The 25208-nt window shown below is 46.3% G+C and overlaps 1 long non-coding RNA gene across 1 annotated transcript in view; it reads left to right on the plus strand.

Moving 5' to 3' along the window:
* The window catches only part of LOC138498556 (uncharacterized), a 293073-nt gene extending 268871 nt beyond the window's left edge, over nucleotides 1-24202 (plus strand). The window contains exon 5 of the long non-coding RNA XR_011278743.1: nucleotides 21769-24202. This is a non-coding gene — a long non-coding RNA (uncharacterized lncRNA). The remainder of the gene's footprint in view (nucleotides 1-21768) is intronic.
* The last annotated feature ends 1006 nt before the right edge of the window (nucleotides 24203-25208 follow it).

Genomic DNA, 25208 nt, shown 5'->3' on the forward strand with positions numbered 1-25208 from the left:
GGGTCAGATATATATAGAGATCAGGGTCCATTACACGTGGCCCTGAGTGAACTATATATGGCTCCTAAGGCCAAAGATGAGCACGACAAGATTGTTAGGATAGCGGCATATTTATATTTATACATGGGAGCCATACAGGATAAATGTGCTGAAGGCCATGATCTGGCAAAAAGGCAACAGATGGCGTTAGAGAAGGCCCAATCTGATCTGGACTCTTCTGAGCAAAGGCTGCACAGAAGCCAGGAGTCAGAAAATGAGACCAGACAGTACATCACTAAAATAAAGGAGGATATGGATGTGCTGAAAAGGAAAAGTCAGAACAGGATACCAGATTTCTGGCCTTGCAGAAGGAACACCAAGAAGGTTTGGACTCCCTACTGCAAAGCCAGAAAAAGCTGGAGCAACAGCTAGACTTCAATAGGGCATGTGCTGAGCAGGTAGTCACCCTGCAAGGCCACCTAGATAGAGTGAAGGAGGAGAGCAATAAACTGATTCTGAAAGACCTGGATACCCAGGCAGAGTTTGATCAGGAGCGCCAGAAAGCTGGTGCCTTCCAAAGGCAAAGGGACGACCTGGCGGCACAAATGCAGGCTCTTAGTCAGGAAAGAGACGCCTTAGGCCAGGAAGTCTGCCATTTAAAAAGAAAAATGGAAGAAAATCACCTGGCCCACCAGGGGCTGGGTGATCTCCAAAAAGAAAACCAGAACTTGGTAGAGCACACCAGAAGGGTGGAAGATGCTCTAGCAAGAAAGGAGCAGGCCAATAGGGACATTGCCCAGGAGGTAAACCTCCTGCAGCAAAGACTGGCCCAGTTCTCCAGGACCAACCAGGAAGCACAGAGGGAGAATGAGGCCCTCTGTCAACACAATGATAGGCTCCAGCAACAGGTAGCGATGCAGGAGAAACTGATAGTCGAGTAAGGCCTTAACAGAGGAACTGAAAACACAAATGCAGGCTCTTGCATTGCAACAGGGAGCAGGGGCGGATAGAGATGAGGTCCGCTGGGAAAGAGAGATTCCTGACCATAACCGCAGGAGCCCTAACACCAGGGGCCTTCATTTTCCCCAGTCCCTGGACTCTACCACCCCCATGTCCCCTGGCGCACATGAGCACAGGGCCGCAGGGATGGCAGATCACTATCCAGCTAAGAGTATGGGGCTCATAGGCCAGTACCACTCAGGAATGGAGGGGTGGGCATCCGGGTATGGGCACCCAAGTACAGTACAGTTCAATGGGGAACCCCAGGAGAGTAGGCCCATTAAGGGCATCCTGAAAACCTCTGCCCAGTTAGGTCAGTGGAGGGGGTACCCATCAAATCCTGGCAGCAAGGAGGAATCTGAAGACTCCTCTGAACTGCGCAGGACACAGGAGACCAGGTCCCCACATTCTGCCAGCCATTCCCAGGCTCGCAGAATCCGGGAAAACCTGGAAGAACAGACGGGAACCTCTGGGAGCAGTGCCTCTGAGTCCGAGGAAGAATGGACAAGGGTTACCCGAACCAAAAAGGCCAATAAGGCAAAAAGGGCCTTGCTTAAGGACCCCTTAAGGCAGATTAAGGCGATCAGGAGCGTCATCACGCCTTACCATAAGAACGCTAAGTATTCTGTTTGGGAGCACTTAGAGTTGTTTGAACAAATGATGGAGACTTTCCATTTGAAGGACAGCCAAAGCTGTATTCAATATGTAAAGTGGACGTTCTCCCCGGAATACTCCAGTTTCTTTGCGGGGCTGGAGGACCAAAATCATTTAAGATGGTCCACATATAAGGCGGCCATCCTGAAACATTTTTCTGTTCACAGAAATCCTCAAGAGGCTCGCAAGGCGGCCTACAATTTGCAATGTGGGGAGGATCAGGCCCCACGAGAATTTGTGCAGGAGTTAAAGCGTGCTTTTGCGCAAACCACCAGAAGGGTGCGCACAGATAGTAGAGAGTTTATAAATACGTTTTTCCATGCCTTGCCCAAATATATCATGACCCAGCTCGTGAGGGATTTTCATGAGAAAAGATCTTTAGACTGGGTCATTGAACAGGCTACCCGGGTCTATGAGGTGCAGAAGCCCATAGAAAATAAAAGCAATGCCCAGAAAAACCCCAAAGCCAACAGCGCCCCTGCTGCTGCCAAGGTGGCAGAGGTAAAGGTCACCCCCGTTTTGGATTTGGAGATGGGGGGGCCTAAAAACCTACCTGCACCTAATAATGCTAGGCCCAGAAGGTCCTCGGGCCAGTCACAGACCGGGAGCCAGGGAGGCAGCCCCACAAATGGGGTCCCTCGCTCTCCTGACTATGTAAGTCCTCGCTACAAAGGTAACAGACCCATCCTGGGTTATGTGTGGACTCCTCCAGCGCAAGGGGGGGGATCCAGCCAAGCACCTAACCCAGGGAACTTCCCTCCAAACTTCCCACCGGAGGGCAGAAATTTACCAAACCCTGGGCAGAACTTTTTCCCCAGATATCCACCCGACTTTCAGCCCCAAAACCATCCATCCTTCTTTCCCCAATTCCCTGAGCCCAGACCACTGAATCCGGGAGAGGGGAGGCCAAGGGTGGAGGGGTACCCAAATCTTCCCAACCCGGGGTATTACCAGAGGAGGGACAGCTACCCTTCCCGGGATCAGCCCAGGGGAGAAAACAGGGCCCCGTATCAGCCTGAGCGGGTTTCCCAGTTAGAGCGCCAGGTTCAAAACATGGCGCGGGATATGGGTCATATACTGAGGGCGCAGCAGAACCCTCAGATCAGCATGCCGGCGCAGAACGCACCCAACTCTGGACCTGGTGCTCCAGAACAATGACGGGGGCAGCACCCCGATAACTCACCGGTCCCAGGGAGGAGGCACAAGGGGAAGGGGGGTGTAAAGCCTTGGAGGAAGCGTCCTTCCTCACTTGTAAACAGCCCCTGGAAACCCAGGAACCGGAAACAAAATCTCTTGCCCCTGAAAGTCTGCCTCCTAAGGAGCAGAGGGGGGGTAGGAGAAACAAAAGACCCAAACAGACTCAGTTTGAGGAGGAGGTACAGATCTTCCAATTTGAGGGAGAGGGATCCTCAGAGGATCCTGGGAAAAGGATCTTCTCCTTCAGAGAGGGGGGAACTCCTCCCAAAGAAAAATGGGTCCCTAGGGATGCAAATCCAGACTGGGGAGATGTGGAGACTGAGCTACCGCCGCCCACCATCTCATCCCAGAACCAACAGCAAGAAAATCCCCTGGTTCAAACCCATCCTGGGGACTGCCTCCAAAAAGGGGGGGGGCGGCCCAGAACCGGAACCAGGGGAACCCACAATGGCTCTGATCTCCAGTTGCCAACTTTTTCTTTCAGATTCCCAAGGCTCTCCACAGAATTCTGCCCAAAATTCTTTTCTCGCGATGTCCAAAACCAGAAAGTTAGCCCACCAGTTGTCCAAAAATGTACATTATCTGTGCCCCCTTGAGGAGAAGGAGGGAAGATATTATGCCCCGGTACAAGTACAGGGGCAGGGTACAATCTCGGCACTGGTGGACACTGGATCTCAAGCTACCCTTCTGTCCAGAAGGGCCTTTGATGAACTGAATGCAGGAAGGGGAGAGAATTACCAAATTCCTCTCACCTCACTTCCTGGACAACTCCAGAACTTTGACGGGAAGGAAATTCCCGTTGAGGGGACTGCAGATTTGGACATTAAAATTGGGTGACATAAGTTGAAACACCCGGTCATAGTTGTGACCCCAGAGGGCACCCCTTGTTTACTAGGGAATGACCTCCTGAGAAGGTTGTCACCCCTAATAGATTGTGTAAACAAGGTCCTCTGGACCCAGACTAGCCGACCAATAAAATTAAAACAGAGTGTCAACCATGTTAGTTTAAACGGCACATGCCACATGGTTGAACAAAAATCTGACCAAGTAGAATTTCACTTCCAGAATAGCCAAATTCCAGACGTGACAGTAATAGCAGTAGGACAAGAGACTGGTGGTGGAGGGTCCTCTCTATTTCTGAAAATCAACCTTCCTTCCAGTCTAAAGTGGTACTCCACGCTGGAAGGAAACACTCTGAAATTCTATACCAATCCACAATCTGAAACTCCCACTCCTATAGTCCAGAAAGATGTGAAATCAGCTCAAAGCCTGGCTGATATTCAGCAAATTGGAGAGCAGTTGTTCATCCCTGTTCAGTTAAATGATGGGAAGGACTCTGTTCTCGCTCGAGTGTGTGTGAACAACGGTAAGAGCTTCATCAGCGAAGCCATGTTTCGCCAACTTCCAAAAGATCCAGCCATTCCCACCTTCAAACTGATAGACAAATGGGAAATGGACCTGGAAGCACCCAATTCAAAACATCTCCTGCCAAGCAGGTGTATGCTCAAAATCTCCATTGGCAACAAGAGCATAGTCCATAATTGTTGGGTCGTGCGAGACGTCACTGCCGCCTTTTACTTAGGCAGTGACATTCTCAATCGCTTTGCCATTAGTTTGGACCTAATAAACTTCAAAGCTTGGTCCCGATTAGCGGATAATCCCATGGGCTTTGATGATCCAGAAAAAGCATTTAGGTCAGCTCAATTGCTACCTTATGCAGTTGAAATTCAGATCAAAGAGGAAGTCACCATCCCAGAAAGGACCCGACAATTCTCCCTGGAAGTGAAAGTCAAAAGGGGACAAGAGTTGAAAAACCCTGATGCTTACATACATCTAAATGCTTCTCTCCAAAAGCAAGGGTTGGGGGTAAACCCAACTCCATTAGTCAACATAGAACATGACACCATTCCAATAGAGGTGGATAACAGCGACTTAAAGAGTATTACTCTAGCCGCAGGCACCATTATTGGAATGGCGGTTGATGACCGACATTTTTCCATTGATTTAGGTAATGAACTGTTAGGACCAATCCCTAAGGACTGTTTTGACAGTGACAGTGAGGACAATATAACACCAGACAGGATTTTTACCCGGCAGGGGGGGAACTTCCTGGTGTACACTTCCTGCCCCTATGGTAAGGAAGATGTGACTTGTGACTTCAGGAGGGATGAGGTGATTTTCCAGGTCCATGAGGGCTGCCTTTCCCACCTGAAGCCTCCAGTCCAAATCAGCACTCTGACCAGGGACTTCTCCACCCAGCTGGAGGAGGCCGCTGAAATAGCCAAACCAGAAGTCTTTCCAGGCTTCAGGCAGATGGTGGAAGAGAGAGTCAACCTAGCTGATGCCTGTGTGACTCTGGAACAAAAGCAAAAGTTGAGACAAGTTTTCTTGGATTTCCAAGATCTCTTTGCGGTAGACTCATATGACTGTGGTCGCACCGACATCCACACAACAACAATCCCCACGGACCCTGGCATGACTCCTGTGTTTGTGAAGCAATATCGTTTGCCTCTCGCATCAATGGAGTCCCTTACCGAAATAATTAAGAACCTTGAGTCCCGGGGAATAATCCGTCCCGTCCACAGCACCTTCAATAATCCGGTGCTGGGAATATTGAAGCCAAACGGCCAGTGGAGACTCTGCGCCGACCTTAGGGAGCTCAACAAACGGGTCCATACTTCCCGATGGCCTCTGCCCTACCTTGACCAAGGGCTGGCCCAGATTCAGGGGTCACAGGTATTCACTGCAATAGACCTGACCAATGGATACTGGACCGTGCCTGTCAGCAGGGAGGACCAATACAAACTGGCTTTTACCTTTGGGGGCCAGCAGTACACATGGACCCGGACTCCCTTCGGATACCTCAACTCCGGCAATGAGTTCAATATTTTCCTACATAAGGCCATGCCCGACCTGGGCGCGAGGGGTAACCTGGCTTATGTAGATGATGTCCTCATCAAAAGTTCATCTGTGGAGGAACACATAGCGGAGATCCGTTATGTTCTGACGCAGTTGAGGGCCGCCGGAGCAAAACTTTCCTTTCAGAAAGCACAGTGGTGTAGAACCCGTGTTAATTTCTTGGGGCATGAGATTACTCCTCAGGGTCTCTGTCCCCAGGAAAAGAAAGTGGAAGCACTTCAGAAACTGAAAGACCCCACAACTCTGCGGGAACTAAGGAGCCTCCTTGGACTGACTAATTACAGCAGAAAGTTCATTGAGGGCTACGCAGAGATCACCAGACCCCTGATTCATCTCCTGAAGGGGGGGGTCAAGTGGGAATGGGGTCCAGAACAAGCCGAGGCAGTAAAACAACTCAAAAGAAGCCTCTCACAAGCGCCTTGCCTAGCTTACCCTGTCAGAAACAAGGAGTTCTTCCTGGAGACGGGGTTCTCTGATACGTGCTTGACGGCAGTATTATACCAAAAGCATGACAAGGTCAATAAAGTAATCTCCTATGCGAGCAAAACTTTATCCTCTGTGGAGGAAAAATTCAACGATTGTGAGAAGGCACTCCTGGCAACGGTGTGGGCATTGAAGAATTACCGCCCGTTTATCCAGGGGGAATACATCATAGTGGAGACTCCACACCAGCCTCTGCAATATCTCCAAAGTGACAGAATCCGGGCCGGAAATGTGAGTAACTCCCGAATTACTTCCTGGATTCTGTCAATGCAAGGCTTTCCTGTGGAGGTCCGATATGGCCAAAACAAGAAGAGTCCCCTCGCGCAAGGTCTGGCTGACTTGCATGATTGTGCCAGAGAAAACTGTCTCGAGGACGAAAGTCTAAAAATAAAGGACAACATGGAGGCATACCTTAATTCCCCCCACAAAGTCTTTGAAGAGGACAAGTGTGAGGGAATGCCCACTGTCTATGTGGATGGATGCTCTTACCATGTTGACAACGACGGGGAGAAAGAACTGGTGGCCGGCGTAGGGAATACATGGGTGAATGAGTCCCCAGAACCCTCCGCTGGATACAAAATTGGTCCCCGAAGTAGTCAGGTGGCAGAATTGATGGCTGTGCATCAGGCCATCCTCACTGCTGTCCAGCATCAACTCCACGAACTGGTCATAATCACAGATTCGGATTATGTACGGAACGGGTTCGTGGAGCACCTGGTTAATTGGAAAACCAGAGGCATGTTATGTGCTAACAACAAACCCTTGAAACATGGGAAGTTGATCCAAAACATTGATGATCTGGTCACCTCGAATGGGATGACCATCTATTGGAAGAAGATCAAGGGTCATTCCAAAGTAGAGGGACCAGGCAAAACTGGAAATGACTTAGCTGATCAGCTGGCCAAAACCGGGGCCATCCAAGGGGATCTAATTGAGATTGAGTCCCTGTTGGGGGAAATCCAGGTCACCGCTATCACTAGGTCCCAGACAAATGCTCACAACGACCTCTCAATTGCACAATGGAGTAAGGAGACCCCTGATGCTGATTTGATTACTGCTCAGAAGGGGGATCCAATAATTGGTAAATTTTACCAGCACCTTGAGGACCCTGAGAACTTTCCCCTGACGGATACCGATTACATTGGGAAAGAGGACCTAAGAGTGTTGATGAAATGTCCAAAAATGTTCCGAATCCAAGACGGTTTGTTGGTAAGGAAATCCAAAGCTGGCCACGATCAGTGGGTGGTTCCTACCTCATTCCGAAGCCTGATGTTAAGTCACGCCCATGATGCGGCCACCGCCGGTCATAGGGGGTTTCACACAACATTGGAAATCTTAAGAGAGGTTGCATACTGGCCACACATGGGGCAGGACCTCGACCAATACTTGAAGGGGTGTCTTGTGTGTGCACAGTTTCAGCCATCATCCCTCACACACCGTGCGCCTCTCCAAAAGAGGGGGATGACACTGCCATGGTCAGATTTACAAATCGACTTTGTAGGCCCCGTGATTCGCTCGGCTAGGGGGAATAAGTACATGTTGACCGTCACATGCTTGTTTACCAAGTAGGTGGAATGTCTCCCAGCCCCAAACTGCAAGGCAGAAACTGCAGCTGCCTTGATGATTAACCACATCTTTTCCCGTTTTGGTCTACCTCAAAGGATTGAGTCAGACAGAGGTAGCCACTTCACCAGTGAAGTAATGACAAAGATGTGGGAGATACTGGGGGTCAAAAGGAAGTTGCATATTGCTTATCGGCCAGCTTCTTCGGGGGCAGTAGAGAGATATAACCGAACCATTGTGAGCATATTAAAGAAGTTTGTGGCAGATTCTGGGCCAAGTTGGGATATCCGATTACCTCTGGTCCTAATGGCTATCAGATCTACCCCTTCATCTGCAACAAAAATGTCACCATTTGAATTGATGACTGGGCGCAAGATGGTGCTTCCTCAGCATTTGCTCTATAGGACCCAAGAGCAGACACTGATAAATGCCTCCACTACTCATGAGTATGTAGAGAATTTAAGGAAACACCTCCAACATGCTTTTGCTTATGCTCAGCGGAATCTAGAAAGATCAGCTGATAGCATGAAGACCCACTATGACCTGAAAACTTCCAGGAAGGAATATCAGGTGGGAGACCGGGTCTATCTATACAACTTCCAAAGGAACCAGGCCAAGCAGCGCAAATTTTTGCCTACATGGAAAGGACCCTTTGAGATCATCGACAAGATCTCACCTGTGGCCTACAAAATCCACATCCCCAAAGGCGGTTCGGCAGAGGGGGAAGACAAGTGGGTCCACATAAACCAGTTGAAATGTTGCCATCCCAGGCACACTCTGCAACAACTGGAGGAATCCTCTGGAATCCTAGCGGGTACTGTCTCAGACTAATTCAGTTCCAACCATAAAACATACCACATCTAGTCTCTAAAATATTGTGATTTGCATGAAACTGTCTCTTAGTTATACTGTTTTTTTTATCAAAATAAGAATGTAATGTTTCGTCATGATGAAATGCATATGCTGCCCCACTATCTCAACAGTGGTGGAAAGACGTCTATGAGTAGGTATTGCCGCTCTTCCTTTGTCGTCCTAGGAGAAAGAAAACCGGGAGACGGGCCAAGGAGGACGATCCGGAGACCGGGAGCAGAGACGCAACGGGCCCGGGGTACCGCCCAATCTTCCCATCAGGACTGGCGAGGAGAACTGATCGATCTGACCGGATGGAGAGGAAGATGCTGAACTGTGCCATCTACAGAATTGGAAGAAGATAATGTGGACATACCAGCGCCAGGGTTCAAAACCTCCCTTGCAACCGACTCCCCCTCGACTCAAGTCAAAGCGCAGTCGGGCGGGGGGGTTTGTGGAGGGTTTTGACCCATGTGGAATCATTAGACGGAGTAAATATGGGGATTAAGCTGTCGCTGCCCATCATTTTGCCCCAGAACAAAAATAAATAATTGGAGTGGGTAAAGATGGGGATGCGCTGTCGCCGCCCATCATTTCATCCCAGAATCCAGGAGAGCTGCGCAGTTGTGCGCACACCAAAATGGTTACCTAACTTGCCACCCACCAGTGTAAAGAAAGGTCTTTGTTAACAAAATCCACTGTTACTGATGTCAAAAAGTTGCTAAAATCGTGACTCATTGGACCACTTTAAAGATTCAACCCTTTTGTGGGGTTCCACATAACCATTTTACTGTAAGGAGCCCCATCAAAACAATGTTAAGCAAGGATTTACTACCATGTAAGAACCATTCCTGTTTAGAATGCATTAATCCAAGAAAATCCCAAAATTGCATGCAGTACCAACAAAATCCCGATGGTGGCGCTAGCGGTCTAAACTCTGACAGGAGAGCTGTTTTGCAAGATTGTCTAAATGCAAAGAAAAGGGGTCTTATTTCATCAAAGGTTCAAAGGGGTTTCCTGTGTGGGAACTATTGACACTTCAGAACTCAACACAAGAAGCCAGGAAATAACAGGGTTCTGTTAATTAAATGCAAAGTGGCCCCCTGGCCTCCTGATGTGAGCTTGCCAGACACCACACAAAGGACCCTTTCCTCTGAAAGGAATATGTTAATTCTGAAATGTTTGCTGTCAACAAAGATCTGCCAGCCAGCAGAGATCTGTGACTGACCCACCCAAGTCTTGGAGGCGGACCTCAACACTCTGAGGACTGAATTGAAAGTAAAATATATAGTTTACAAAAACACTGATAACTCTTTGTAATCAAATGACAGAAATGTATAACTTTGAGAGCCTTAATTTAAAAAATGTACCTTTAATTCAAGGCCAAACTCGAATTTGTGTGATGTTCTGGGGCAAAACCCCATTGTTTATTAATATTACAGACTCCCTGTTTCAGCTAGACAAACGAAAATGCATTGGTATGTGGGTAGATATGTGAGGAACAGTTGTATAAAATTTAATGAAGATCCAATGTTGTTTAGCACATTAAAAAGTGCTAGAAGTTGCCATTTGTGAATGCAAGCTCCTAGAAACAGCAGATTTGGGACAGAGTATACCTCATGTGATAGGTGACATGGGTATGTAATTTCAAACAACTGTGTAACTCGGAAGTATGTATTTTGATCATATATAGATTTGGGTGCACAGATGATAAGGGAGGTTCTTCAAGAGATCATAAATGGCTGACATCACTCTGACACAACTTAGTTCGCCAATCAGGGGACGAATGAAAGTTTGACCAATTAGAAGCTGAGAGAGAGGTAGGGTCAGTGATGCTAGAACACACCCACATTCTAAACACATAAAAGCAGACAGACAGGACAGAGAGGGACCTTCCAAATCCATCTGCAGCGGGACGCTCTGCCGGAAAAATCCATACTTACCTTCATCAACCTACAGAAAGCCAAACTAGAGACTTCAATCTATCCAGACCAGAGAGAAAGCAGTGCTGTACTAAGAGACCAGACCAGAGAGAAAGCAGTGCTGTAATAAGCGACCAGACCAGAGAGACCCAGACCAGCAGAGAGAGTGACCAGAGCCCAGTCTAAAACCCTGACCAGATCCGTGATGAGGCCCATTTAATTCAAGAATATAGTGTGAGTACCCAGCAGAACTGTGTAGAACCAATCTCTTAGTTTAAATTCATCTAATTCAATCTATTTAACCTAAGTAGAACTGCCTCCTAGCTGTCACCTGTCATTTCTAGTTGCAAGCTGCACTTGTCATTTTGAGCTTTTGAAATTTGCAAACCCAAAAACGACCTTTATTAAATCGCTCATATCTCCGCGACCGTTTGGGCTAGAGACTTGCAGTAACTTTCCTCTGATAGCTTAGAATCGTAGCTTTGAATCGCACCAAGAACCGCATTCCTACCCCTTATAGTTTTACCGCAATCGCGGAACACGCATCCGCGAATTTTACCGCGATTTGCAATTTCTTCACATGTAAAAACTGCTGCTGTTTGCTTCCATTTGCCAGAAATTCGTTTGACCTGCTAACTATCCCTGCATCATTGCTAGTGTGAGCCTGGACTAATATTAACTAGATACCACTCACCCTGAACCTCTGTAAGGGAATTAAAAGCGTTTAGCATATTTTTTTAATTCATTGCCAGCACATATCAAAGCAATTTGGGCCTGTGATTTCAAAACTCCTATCTGTTTTCTGTTGTCTAAGCTTGCTGGATTGAACTGATTACATTGATTGCATTTCTGAGAACTGTGTGCTTTCCTCCCATTTCCTTGCATTGCATAAAGAGGGGGGGAGTGGATTGCCAGAGAAAAGTGATTACCTTGTTTGTTGAAATCATATTGAGTATTTTCTGTATTGCATTTTCATTCAACATTACATCCAGTTGAACTCTATAAAGCATTCTCTACCACATTATACTTCTGCACCTATTTACCAGTGTGCTATCTCATCCATTTCATCTCAACTCCTTAGTAATTATAAAGAAGTGTGCTAGTGCCAGATTCTCCATTGTTAATCTTTATCATATCAGATTAAGGGTGATATTCAATTATTAATTTATTATAAAGTGGGATATATATACCTATTGTTTAAATTATCAAATAAACCTTTTAAACTTGCAAAACAGAACTACTTCTTGGCTCAGTGGGGTCAGGGGGATTCCAAGAGAGGGGTGTTATATAGGGGTAGTCATCCAGAACGCATGAACTGGACCTAAAGATATATCAATAAGGGTTTTCATTCAGTATTCTAGACTAGGCGTTAACTTAGCTGTAGTGCTGAATTGAATCCTCTTACACTCCTAAGGGCATTCGTTTCCTGGCGGGCAGCATGAACTTCAGCTCTTAATTGCCCTAATGACTGGGCCAGTTGGTCTGTGTCGGAAGTTTCCATAGCGCCTGGGTAGGAGGTTATTCGTGGGCTTTGCGTTCTGTAACGCTCACCTGATTCCCACGGAGGCGCTGATCCCGGCTGGGCTGCTATCGTTTCTTCAATTGAGAAGCGTAGAGCTCGGACGACTCTCAGGACTGGGCTTCCTCTTATCGAATGTCTGACTTGCAGGGTAAGTTTTCTGCAGGTGGAAGAAAAAAGGTTAATCACCGTTTGATGGGATTCCTTCTCCCACCAATCGCCAGTTTCTCCCACAGCCTAGCTTTCTACTTGTCTCGGCGAGCTCTCACCTTAGGCGTATAAATGCTGAGCTCTCCATCCTGCGTCTGGTGCAGGGGTGCGTGGATTCCAGTTACGTCACTGGATGAGTTCAGTGTTGAGGCTCAAGTCTTTTGCGGCCTTAGTTGTGGCACTGGTGCTGGGACGCCGAAGAGCGATGCCGCCGTTACTGCACGAGCGGATGCCTGTAAGTATACTGTAGTCTTTAGGCTTTAAAAGATGGGCACCTCAATAATGTCCCTTTTCCTTTGTTTCAGGCCTCGGGATGCTGTGGGCGTAGTTTTCCGTTGCCGCTGCACGTGCCGCTGCACGTAAGTATAATGTTCGTTGGCCGCTTTTAATGGCACCTCTAATAATGTCCTTTTTCTAGTTTTCAGGTGCCAGGATGCTGCGGGCTTTATATCCGTTGCCACTGCACGTGCCGATGCACGTAAGTATAATGTTCGTTGGCCGCTTTTAATGGCACCTCTAATAATTACATTTACACTCACGACGATAAGGGCTCCTTGTGTGCAGACTCAGGATTGGCTCTTTCCGGTTGAAATCTGTTTCCCTTTTGCTGATTAGCCCATGGAAGGGAGCCTTAATCCCATCCTTGCCCTTAAGTGATTATTAAATGTAGACTGGGATTGGATAATTGGGAAAGCAGGGTCTATGAGCATGTGATTTTGCTGTTTCACTGTCTGTGAGGTTTTAAAGTCACACATAGTGCTTCGCGCCATATTGGAAACTCTACAGTGTCTGTTCTGCGGGTGCTGGTGATCTTCTGCTGAATGCTACTGGTGATTTCTCAGGTTTGTGCAGTAAGGGAATAAGTGATTTCATTCCACTCAGGAAAACGTGAACAGGAGTTTTCTCTGATGAGTCTCTCGATTCTTGATATTCCGTCTCACACACTTAGATTTTCATGCTGCAGGAATGTTGGGATATGCAGTCTCTTTCAGCTGACTTTATCTAGGGTCGCATCCCAGGGTTTGGGTCTACACTGCATCTGTGTAGGTATTCTGACCCAAGGGAATCCCGCTCCCTCCACTCTCCTGTTGAAATATCAGGCAGTGTCCGGGTGAACGCCATTCCCCGAGTCTTGCTCTCCTCATAAGGGATTTCTTTCCCCTCACCACAAAGTGTACTCTGAATGACAAGCATCACCATTCAATGAATCTTTGGACACATTAAACAATGAAGAGAATGACCTCCATTGCACAACACAAACTAAAGAACAGCACAACATTTAAACTTAACAAAGCCTATCACAGATGGCGCTTATTGTGTACAAACATATATTTACTTTTTGTGTCCTGATGAAGACCTGCACTTCCTGAAGCACCTGCATGAGATGAAACATGTGTAGACACTCACTTGATGAAGTCCTATTTACATTTCTTACCCTGTCGCTCGTGCACCTAGGAACCACTGCCTTTACGTACCAGACAGTACAGTTGCACATCTCTTCACTTCCTTCTTTTAACGGCACGCTAATATGTAATGATCAGTGTAACACTGTGCTATTTGTAAAATCTCATGGCATATATTGAAAGAATGTAAAATGATACATTTTCACATGAAGTGATATTTTATAACAGGAAACCATTGTGCAGTCATACAAAATATTCAAAGGGGATCATTTTGTATAGGTTAAACATATTCAACATTTTGACTGTCCAAGTTAATTTAGGTTAGTAAAACCAATCATAGTTTAAAAAAAAGGATGGATGACTGAGTCAACCCAGCCTTGCTTTGAACTTGCTTAATATGGGAAGATTACATATGTCTGGCACAAGTGGTTAACTCGCTGAGCTACCTCGCCAGAATAAGTGCTTGAAAGATTAAAGTTAAAATTAAAACAAGAAGGGTCAAGATGGGGTGGTTCTTTTCCAGAGTGGACCGGCTGGTCTAGGGGACCAGAATCTCAAACAGGAGGCTAATATAGGTCAACAAGGTGAAAGGCGGTTGAGAGGCTATGAAGAGGGTAAAGGTGGCGGGCTTATCAGGATATGAACGCTAGACCACAAAGTAGAAGGAATTATACATATAGGAAACTGTGAGGCCAGCAGAGGGGGTTGTGGAGGTGTTCTTATTGTTCTTATAGGGTGTGAGGTGGTATGGAACCTAATGTATTAGCGTGCTGATTTGAAGATTTTAGTTTGCATGGCAATAAAACCGAGGCTGCAGAATATGTTATCTTAACACTACCTCGAGTGAACGTGATCTTTCATTTAACACCAAACGTGTGGGTGTCCATTTGACTCCACCCTGCACCCAAGGGCCGCATTACGTGGCACGAGCAAAAAGGGAGCGTGGGTGTGGTAAAAGAACCAAGTTTCACTAATGTTGCCCTGTAAGAAGGGGAGGTTAAGCGCTGAAAAGCACGGGAGGGAAAGCCCCAGGTGAAGGGAAGCCGCACTCAAACCCTAGCCGCAGAGTCAGGTTTGATGAATAACTCTGCTTTGTGAAAGCACAGGGTGTAAGTGAACAGGTCTGCCAGCCATGCAACTATGACAGACAGCGGCCTGTGCCAAAATGCAAACAGAAAGCTTCCTCTGCAAACCCTACCCACGCATCAAACATTCCAAAACGCCGGCCCAAAGTCCTGGTCCCGCCAGAATACCGCCGCGCTATCTTCAGCCACAACTCTTCTACACGTGTCCCTGAAATGGCAGCGGTCTGGGGCAGCTCTCACTCTCAACTGCACTTCCTGGCAAGGATTCTGCCAGCCCACAAGTGCAACATGAAATGTTACTAATCCAGGATTACTACAATAGAGCGCAGGAGGGCCCAAAAACACCAACGAACTTGCACAATATCCACAGCAGGGCTGCACGCATGGGCCTAGGCCTTAATCAGCATGACTATGTTTCCATGCTCTACTGAACGCCATCCAATCTCGCATTGAATACAATGCTCCGGGCATTAGCAATACAACTGTATGGAACCACGGCTTCACTTATATATACACCACCTGCAAGAAAAACACCCATTCAAAACCCTGCAGGACGGTTCAGCAAATAGACTCATGACCAACGACCAACGTCCTGCCTGAAAAAGCTAAAAAGGCAAAGGGCGGCTCACCCAGCACCCTGAGGTGTGGAATAAAGATGGGAAACAAGCCCAAACATACTTCCTTTTCCAGAAGGCTTTTCCCCAGGATTCAATTCCTCCCTCAGGGGACCAAACCCTTGGGCTTCCCGTTCTTTAATCAAGCGCACCCTTTAACAATCATGATCAAAATGAATAATGAACGCCCCAGAAAATGTATTGCACCACCCAAAGAAGTGTTTGCAACGTCCCTGGTCTCGCTGTACCATACTGCTGTGTTTGGGACTTTACCGTTCCCCTCCCCCACCCCTCTCTTCTCTTCCCGCTTGTCTAGCACAGTGCACTGAAGTGTACCGTTTGCATGTGCTGCAGGAGTGCAACAAAACCTACATTTCGGTGGGTGGAGGGGGCTAACTGGTGATGGGCGTGGGCAGTTCAGAAACTGGGCGGGCCAATCTCTGTTCTTCTGCAAGGGTTGTCTGGCGGGTAGCCCATATATCCCCTTTTCCCCACCCGTCCCTCTCCTACCAACCACCACACACCCCCACCTCCCACTCTCTAGCTGCCAGAATGACCACTCATCGGTCCAGCATTACACATAAGCACACACACACACAATTAAACATTCACTCATTCATTTCAACATCCGATTGATCATACACTCGCTCATTTACACGCACACCCAGCCCAGAACCCCATACATCATACACTCATTCACACAAACTCATTCACATATGCATTAGATACACACTGCTTGCACACATGCACACTTACGCAATGAGCTAACATGCACCACCCTTAAGCACTGCTAGTTTCAGAAACGGCATCCTTTGCTTCTCTGCGTAACAAAAAGCAAGTGCACACATCAGCCCCCTCCCCTGGGATGTGAAAGAACACAGAACGTTGTTATATGCCTGCTTGCATTCGTGGGGCGGGGGCCATTGTGTGCATTTTATTTTTGTAAGGCAGTGCAGTGGTGGAAGCCTTTCCTGAAACTAGCAGTTTTAAAGTGTTTCTGTGTTCTGCACGAACACAGTAACACTTTGAAGCAGCTGGTTTTAGGAAAGGCTTCTCTCCCCTCTGTGATTGACATAAAGCCCCACCCCTCCGCTCAAATGTCAGGGGGTGGGCTCAATGGCACTGCGCACCTGATGTGCTGGCATATGAAACACCAGGGGTGTCGAGAACACGGGTGCTCCGGTGCGCGGGCACCCGCCGGCAGTATGAACTCGGGGCTGAGCCCCGCCTCCCCCGGCCGGAGAGAAGAGACGCAGTATGAAGGGTACTTTATTTTGGGATCCAAACATGCTGTATCTCTCTCTGGCCCGGGGAAAAGCAGTGGAAATTTCCAACTAAGCCTCCCCTCTAGGCCTCATATTGGTGGATGGTCCTGGAGGGGAGGGCTTAGGGGCCATCGGAAGCTTCTGATGTTTTGCTTCCGGTTCACCCGTGTTTAAGGCAGGAGCAGCAGGCACACAGAACACAACGCCAGCGGAAGCAGAGAGCAGCACGTTTAGAAGCAGTAGGTATGTTTTTTTTTTTCCTTTTCCATTTCGGCCCTCTTTCCTTCTCCCCCACTATGTTTTGTTCTCCCCCAGCCTACCCACTGCGTTCTTTTATTTGCCCAACACCCCCACATACCCCCTTTCACTTCCCCCACTTCTACATCTGTGCCTCCATTTCTAAAAATCATTTTGGGTTGGGTATACTTCTACATCTGTACCCGCTTCTTCCCAAGAATTTTTAGAAATGGAGGCACAGATGCAAAGCAAGAGGCTCTTGCTATGCATCTGTGCATCAAGTTCTAAAAATCGTTTTGTAGGCTCTTGCTATGCATCTGTGCCTCAAGTTCTAAAAATCGTTTTGTGTTGGGTGTATCTCTATATCTGTGCACCGCTCTTGCTTTCCATCTGTGCCTCATTTTTAAAATCGTTTTTGGGTTGGGCTGGATGTATTTGTACATCTGTGCACCCCTCAGAACTTCACCTCCATTTTTTAAAATCATTTTGGTTTCGGTGTATTTGTACATCTGTGCACCCCTCTTGCTTTGCGCCTCTGCCTCCATCTTTAAAAAATCGTTTTGGGTTGGCTGTACTTCTACATCTGTGCACCGTTCTTGTTTTGCATCTGTGCCTCCATTTTTTAAATCGTTGTTGGGTTGGGTGGATTTGTACATCTGTGCACCCCTCTTGCTTACCATCTGTGCCTCCATCTTTAAAAAAAAAAAAAAAAATTGGTTTGGGTGTACTTGTACATCTTTGCACCCATCTTGCTTTGCCTCTATTTTTGAAAATCGTTTTGGATTGGGTGTATTTGTACATCCGTGCACCCCTCTTGGTTCGCATCAGTGCCTTCCTCTTTAAAAAAATCTTTTTGGGTTGGGTGTAATTATACATCTGTGCATCCCTCGTGCTTTGCCTCCATTTTTAAAAATCATTTTAGGTTGGGTCTATTTGTACATCCGTGCACCCCTCTTGGTTTGCATCAGTGCCTTCCTCTTTAAAAAAATCTTTTTGGGTTGGGTGTAATTATATATCTGTGCATCCCTCGTGCTTTGCCTCCATTTTTAAAAATCATTTTAGGTTGGGTCTATTTGTACATCCGTGCACCCCTCTTGGTTTGCATCAGTGCCTTCCTCTTTAAAAAAATCTTTTTGGGTTGGGTGTAATTATACATCTGTGCATCCCTTGTGCTTTGCCTCCATTTTTAAAATCGTTTTGGGTTTGGTGTACTTCTGCCTCTGCGCACTCCTCTTGCTTTGCATCTGTGAATCCATCTTTAAAACATTGTTTTGGGTTGGGTGTACTTCTGCCTCTGTGTACCCCTCTTGCGTTGCACCTGTGCCTCCATTTTTTTGTTTGTTTTTGGGTTGAGTGTACTTCTACATCTGTGCACCTTACTTTAACTATCACAGATTTGCAAGGTGGCACTTTGCGAGCTCTTTCAGCTGGAAATGTTCCATCATGCATATGAAAGGTTCTGCCAAAGATACAGAAATGTGTTTGAAACCTGCGCTCCTTAACGATCTGTAGAGCCACTGACACTGTGTATGTCTGCCTGGCTGTGATTTGGGGAAACTGGCAGTGCTTGAATGTCCGGCATGAGGCGAATAAATGTTTTTCCCCCCTCCTTAATTCTGTAATTGCCATGTTACCTGCATATTTCCAAAGTGCTAAGACCACCCCTGTGAGGTCAGAAAGCTCTCCCCTCCCCCTGCCCTGTATTTCCTAGTCCACCAGCCTTTCCAGAATTTAATCGCTGCCCGCGTGCCTTTTTAATTTACCAATGACTAGTCTGTGAAAGTCTAATTTGTAGATATGTAAACTGTGTTAAAAATGCATTGTATGCTTCATATTTGCTCTAGATGCTTGTGTGAAACAGTGGCTTCTCTGTTATGAATACAATAAGGCAGGTGTATGATTGTTTATTGGAAGGTAAAACGTTATTAAGCATAAGTGGGGTGTAATTGTTTTACTGACTCCTTCATTTTTTGAATAAGGGGTGTTTAAAATGAATGTTGAAAACCAGGAAAGTGGGTGTTTTTAAAAAATGGAGACCACCATGGCTATAACCTTTAGACGCGAGTGCTTCCATCAGTCCCAAACATCACCTGGGTGCAGGGTGAGCCCAGGTAACTGCTTTTAACATTGTACACTACTGGTAAACTACAATGTTAAAAGAGGTAACACTCTCCCCCAAGTCTGAAACCACACATGATTGCATTATCGGGAACATCTGAGAGGTTAAGAGAAAGTTACATCCCTTACTCTATTTGTGAATCTGGTAACCCAGAGGTAACATCTTAGCAAATCTCACTGGTGCCACGGCATCTTTATAGAAGGGTAATGCATGCTTTTGGGTGGACAGGAGTTACTAGCCCTATCATTGGATCTGTTGCAGCTCTCAGAATTAGGCTAGCTAAAAGATGTCAAGGACCATTTATCCCAGGCTGCACTGACCTTTCTGAACTCCATTTCCCACACACAGGCACAATAATAAATACACCATTACTTAGACAGGCCCCACACATGGGTTTGCAGGAAAGCAGACACAAAAGCAGGCACACATATAGGAACATGCACAGCAAACACACCTATGTACATGTTTACTCTGTGCGCTTGAGACAATCTATGAACAAACCTCAGGGTGCATCTATACAGTATTTAAAGTATATGGGGTATAAATAATGGACACAATGATATGCACGATTTGCTGGATGCTTTGTACTGGCTCCTTGTTCCAAAGTGGGAGAACCATATGTCATCAATTCATGAGAAACCTATGGATATCTACTGTGAAATTACCAGACATCTGGACCTCGTGGCCCCTTGGAAAAAGACAAAAAGCTAAAGATCACCCCTTGAAGGCGATGCATTGATTGGTGATGAACTAATCCTAATACAACGTAAAGTCAGTAAACTCAAATAGAAATAGAACATTTCTTGCATCAAGTGATACATTTTGCATGGATTACAGCACCCAATTTTCTTTCTTGCAGTTGTATGCCAGTTAGACGTTTTCTGAGGCATTATACCTAGCAGCGACCGCTTCACCCAAGTCCTCTGGTAAAGATGCATCTGAAACCCCAAAGCGATCATGGAGAGGTTTATTACTATAACACCTGCTAAACCAAAGCAGAGGTTCCATGTGCCTGACAAAGCAGTTGTAGCAAATTTGAGCTCCACAGTTGCACCAAACTGCCAGGCACAATGCGTGGAAAGTATACCAGCTGCGCCTACAGTAAGTGATGTTGGCAGCAGCAATGTGACACAGGAATGCTGCCCAAACATGAGTGAATCTAATGGTTTAAGTCCCAGCAGGGCTGCACTTTTCATAAGAAATGGTTAGAAACATATAATTGGCTTACATATGATGAGTCTGTTCAAATAATGTTCTGTAAGGTATGCCAGCCTGCTGATGAAAATCTTACCGGCTGACAAATGTTGCAGCAGCTCTGTCGCTGGGCCACATCAAGCAGATGAGGGATAACAGAAGTGCGCTGGTGAATATCCTGACCACATGGTTGGCTTTAGCTTAGCAAGGTCTTGCAATTCGGGGCAATACTGATGAGGACTCTAAAGGCAATTCTGTTGCTTCCTGGCAGAGATGTCCCGGAACAGCAAACTTTGCATCAAAGAATGGAGTACAAATGGATGTCACATGACATATTAAATGAAATGCTGGCAATGATGTCACATACTTTGCTCTGTGGCCTGATGAAAGAGATTCATGATGCAACATTCTCTTCTATTATTTGAGATCAGACTTCTGATGTGTCAATAAAAGAGCAGGTCTCTGTAGTGTTTCTCATTGCAAAAGAGGATCTTCGGGCAGAGGAGAAGTTTTTGGGCTTTTATCAAACGTCTAGCACTACATCACAAACTCTGTTTGCCACTTTAAAAGATGTTCTCCTGAGGTTTGGCTATTAAATGGAAAACTGTCGGGGCAGTGTTATGATGGTGCTTCTAATATAGCTGGACATCCACATAGTTTGCACACATTGGTGCAGGAGGTGGCACCAAAAGCTATTTATGTGCACTGCTTTGCACACAATTTGAACTTAGTAGTACAGGATGTAGCTATGGGCATTGACAAGTTCAGGGATCTATTGGTTTTTGTAAGGGACTTGATTGGGTTCAATCGAAATTCCCCAAGCCTTGCTTCTTTTGAGCGTTGTCAAAAGGAAGGGAATGTCAAACTGCTTCCATTCTGTCCCACCCTATGGACAGTTTGAGCAAAATCTTTGAAGACTGTGCTCGCTAACTACAGTTCTGTAATTGAATTTCTGGGGCTTACAGCCATTGTCCACAATGAAGCTGGAGCAAAAGCCTGTGGATTGCACTTGCAGCTCTATAAACTCCAAACCTTTCTAGGTTTTCATCCTCTTTACATGGTATTTTCCCATGTTGAAACTGTGAACACTATTCTACAGAAGGTCAATTTAAGGTTCCATGAAGCATTGTATATGACTGAAAACCTTAAAACCATAATTGCACAACTGCGTGAGGGATTTGAAGACTTCTTCTCAAAACCACATCAGTGGGCGATGATTTAGATGTGGAACTAGAGGAATATTTTGTGCAAAGAAGAGCCAGGAAAATCCCACGGCGCCTGAATGAAGGGTCAGTTCCCCATGTTTTCGAGTCTCCCAAAGACCTCTATAGACAAGGTTATAATGAACACATTGACCGTACATTGGTAGCTTTGTCAGAACTTTTCAATACAACTGCATGTGACCATATAGTTAACATAGAAAAATGTGTTACAGGGAACAGTGAATATGTCATGAATTTTTATAAGACTGACTTCCATGAATGAAATCTAGAACTACTTAGAAATATGTTCCCTGAACTTGTACAGAGGGATAAAACTCTGGTTATGTAATTTCAGGATGTCTTTGACTAGTTCCAAGGTGAAAGGGGTCGTCCTATGCGCAATTTGTTCCTAGAACTGGCACGACCACTTCAAATTGCAGTAAGTATCCCTGTGTCCTCCTGTTCTTCGGAGCATGCATTTTCTTGCCTTCGGCGCATCAAAACATATCGGAGAGCTACAATGGGCCAAGCTCGATTAAATGATGTTGCTTTGCTGCATGGACACAAAGATGAAGCTGCACATCTGGATGTTGATGCCACTGCAGATGAATTTATTCAACAAACTGTTGTCCGTATAAATACATTTTGCATGGGGAATGTGCTGCAATGAAAACAGCTCACCTCTTCTCCTGGCTGGCCTATCCACAGCAGCACTATTGTGAGTTTGATTTGTTGAAGTTTTACTGGGCTATGGCACCACACACATCTTACCTGGTAGTTTAAATATTTTCTAAGTAAATAGGAGAGTAGGCTGCTGGGTATCTACTCCCTAATATTAGCAATAAGTGAACTGTGTATTGCTTGACTATACTATTCTTAATGATCTTACATTATCTTTACAAGTTAATAAATATACATAAATACCAAACAAAGGTGAGAGCATTTTTAATGTGTTTCTATTTGAGTATAAAAGCCACTACAATGTAGATACTGATAGCATCTAATGTTACCTGCCATAACTTGAGGTGGGAATTTAGACCACCTTTGCGGTAATGGTCATGCTGCGGTATGAAGGGTATGATCTAGATCATGACAACGCACTGTTGTCCTTTTTAATCAGGAAACTTCTTTACTTCTTGTTTTCCCTTGAATTGGGAACTTTTTTTTAGGTGTTGGTAGTGATACTCCACCTTGCAGCTGTACCTTCCGTTTAGTGAAGCATTTAGTTCTCCCATCCTAGTGGTGTTGCTCTGCCTTTTGAGGGCTACTACAACCTGGATGATTATAGAGGGGCGGATTAGGGGCAGTGATGGCCTACTGGAATGCAACTGGAAGGCTTAAATCTTCTTTCTTACTTGACTTTAGTATTTGAAGTACATGCTAGCCAATGTTTCCACTGTTCTGCGCCCCCCCCACCCACGTGCACCAAGTTGGCGACTATGCAAATGCGGTCATATAACTCCCGGTTATATTACTTCCTATATTTGGGCACCCCCTTCGAAATTCATAAGTCGGCTCCCCTACGAAACACCACCTACAGTAATAACTACAGCAGGAAGGACACTCTTTTGTCACCCTGTCTACAACATACATGGCAACATGCCCCATTCCATTCTGGAGGTGCTAGTCCAGTCCTATCTTTTCTTTGCATTTTACGACTTGGCGTTTTCTCATTATAAATCCATGACTATATATCCCATAATGCAAAGAAAGAAACAGGACTGGACACGCATCTCCCGAATTAATCGGTACATGTTAGCGTGCACATGTGTGTGTGATATTAAAGAGATATGAGATGCTAATCTGATGCAGAGAGAGAAAACAAAAGGTTACACCAAAACAAAAATGTGAACATAATGTTAGGCAACCTAAAAGGAAAAATATGACAAAACAGCATCTGTCTCTTTTCTGAGAGCTTGATGCTGATGAGACTGACTCTGCAGATTCCAGGACTGAGTGCCATTGCCAGAGACTGGCCTAGGCAATGACTTCTGCCGCTTTGAAGGCCAGGATGCAGAGCACGGTACTGCACTGAGAGGATGGGCAAGCAATCTATGCAGTCACATAGGGTCACATAGGGGCAAGAAGATCATTTCTGATAGGAGCAGAGGCTAGCCCTCCCACCAGAATAACATCAAAACAGTTACGTCCACCTGGGGGTGGATTTAAGGCGGCCATTCTGTGGTCTACCCCTGCAGTTCTGTCTTGGTGGCACCCACCCTCCTCTGCATCAAATAGTTCTCTGACAGCTCTTTATATCATCTAGGGAGAATGAATTATATGCATCACATCCCCATTGCAATATTGCGGATAAGAGGTGACCCCGCCTATAGCGCAGCTCTTTAGCTCTAAAGCACTGCTTTTTATATGTTTTTTTTTATTTATTTGCATTTTTAAAGCACTCACACAGCCATCGAGGCGCTGTTACAGATATTTTTGTTGTTGTTGTCTTAGTTGCATATTTATAACGCGATCGAACCTGTGTTGCTTAGTGTCCTCTTGCTTTCAAGGCGAGCACGTTGCCACTGACCTATCCTGCCGGGAGCTATTATTCTCACTGCACTTTCTGCTTTCTTCTATTCCGTGATCATGGACCCGTTAAACTGCAAGCTAGCTACCCTCCACTTTTCTCGGAACCCTCCCCTTTTTTTCTTTTCTTTTCCATTATTTGCGTGTTTTGGATTTTTGATTAGTTGATGGCGGGGAAGAATACTATTTTGTGATTTTCCTTGTTATGTTTTGTATTTAGATAACTCGTGCTTTGTGTTATTTGCTTGTTGTGTTTATTGAACATGTGAAAATAAAATTATCTAAAAAAAAGAATATGGTTCATGACTTCTTTCACGTCTCGTTACACATCCTCGGCTGCATTCCCCTCTTTTCACTGCCTACGACACAACAGAGGTTGCACCCAGAGCCAGCCTTAGGGGGGGCGAGCCAGGCGACCGCACGGGGTGTCACGCCCGCCCAGGGTGCCATTAGCCCCAGACACGCTAGCTCGGTAGAGTATTTCAAGGGCTCCCCAGAGCTGGAGTTGTGGGAGAAGGCGTGGCAGGCGGCCTTTTACTGTAAAATATGCCCTCGGCGGCAGGGGTATTTAAATGCTCCTCTCCGCCGCGGGCACTTTTCCTAAGAAAAGGCGCCATTAGCCCCCCCCCCACCATACCAGCTCGGGGGAGTCTTTCCAGGGGTCCCCCGAGCTGGCCGAGTGGCAGAAGGCGTGGCAGGCGCCTCATTGTCATTGATTGCACCCACAGCCGCAGGCTCATTCAATGACAATGGGGTGCTAACGCGCTCTATTTAACCTCCTCGCCAAGGCGAGGAGGTAAAAAAAAAAAAAAGTTGCCCATCCTGGCCCCGCCCCCTTCCGCCCTGCCCCTGTTAACCAGTGGCGTGCAGTGGGCGAGAGGGGCGCTATTTCACCCAGGGCGCTGCTGCCCTTAAGGCCGGCCCTGGTTGCACCTCCTCTACTTTCAATAAATAAAGCAAATCCGAGGTTACTTCCTATTCCATCTTCTCCACATGTGAAATGTGGACATATATTTGTATGTGCAACAAGTTCACAGATGATTGGATCGCCTCAGCACCCTGTAGCCTCACCTCTACGCCTCCTACTCTAATCTGACAGTTTCCCCGCTCTGTCACCCCTTCTGCGCTCAACAGCCTGATTTCCTATAAATGTCATTTATGCTGGTGTTTGTGCCTGCCAAATCATTTTCCTGTGTCACCCGCTGGCCCCTTGCCATTTTCCCTCTTTTTTCCATATATGACCCTTCCCTGCTCATCCAGCCACCC

The sequence above is a fragment of the Ambystoma mexicanum genome, chromosome 5q, assembly GCF_040938575.1.
Source record: "Ambystoma mexicanum isolate Mex_15411 chromosome 5q, UKY_AmexF1_1, whole genome shotgun sequence".
NCBI lineage: Eukaryota > Metazoa > Chordata > Amphibia > Caudata > Ambystomatidae > Ambystoma > Ambystoma mexicanum.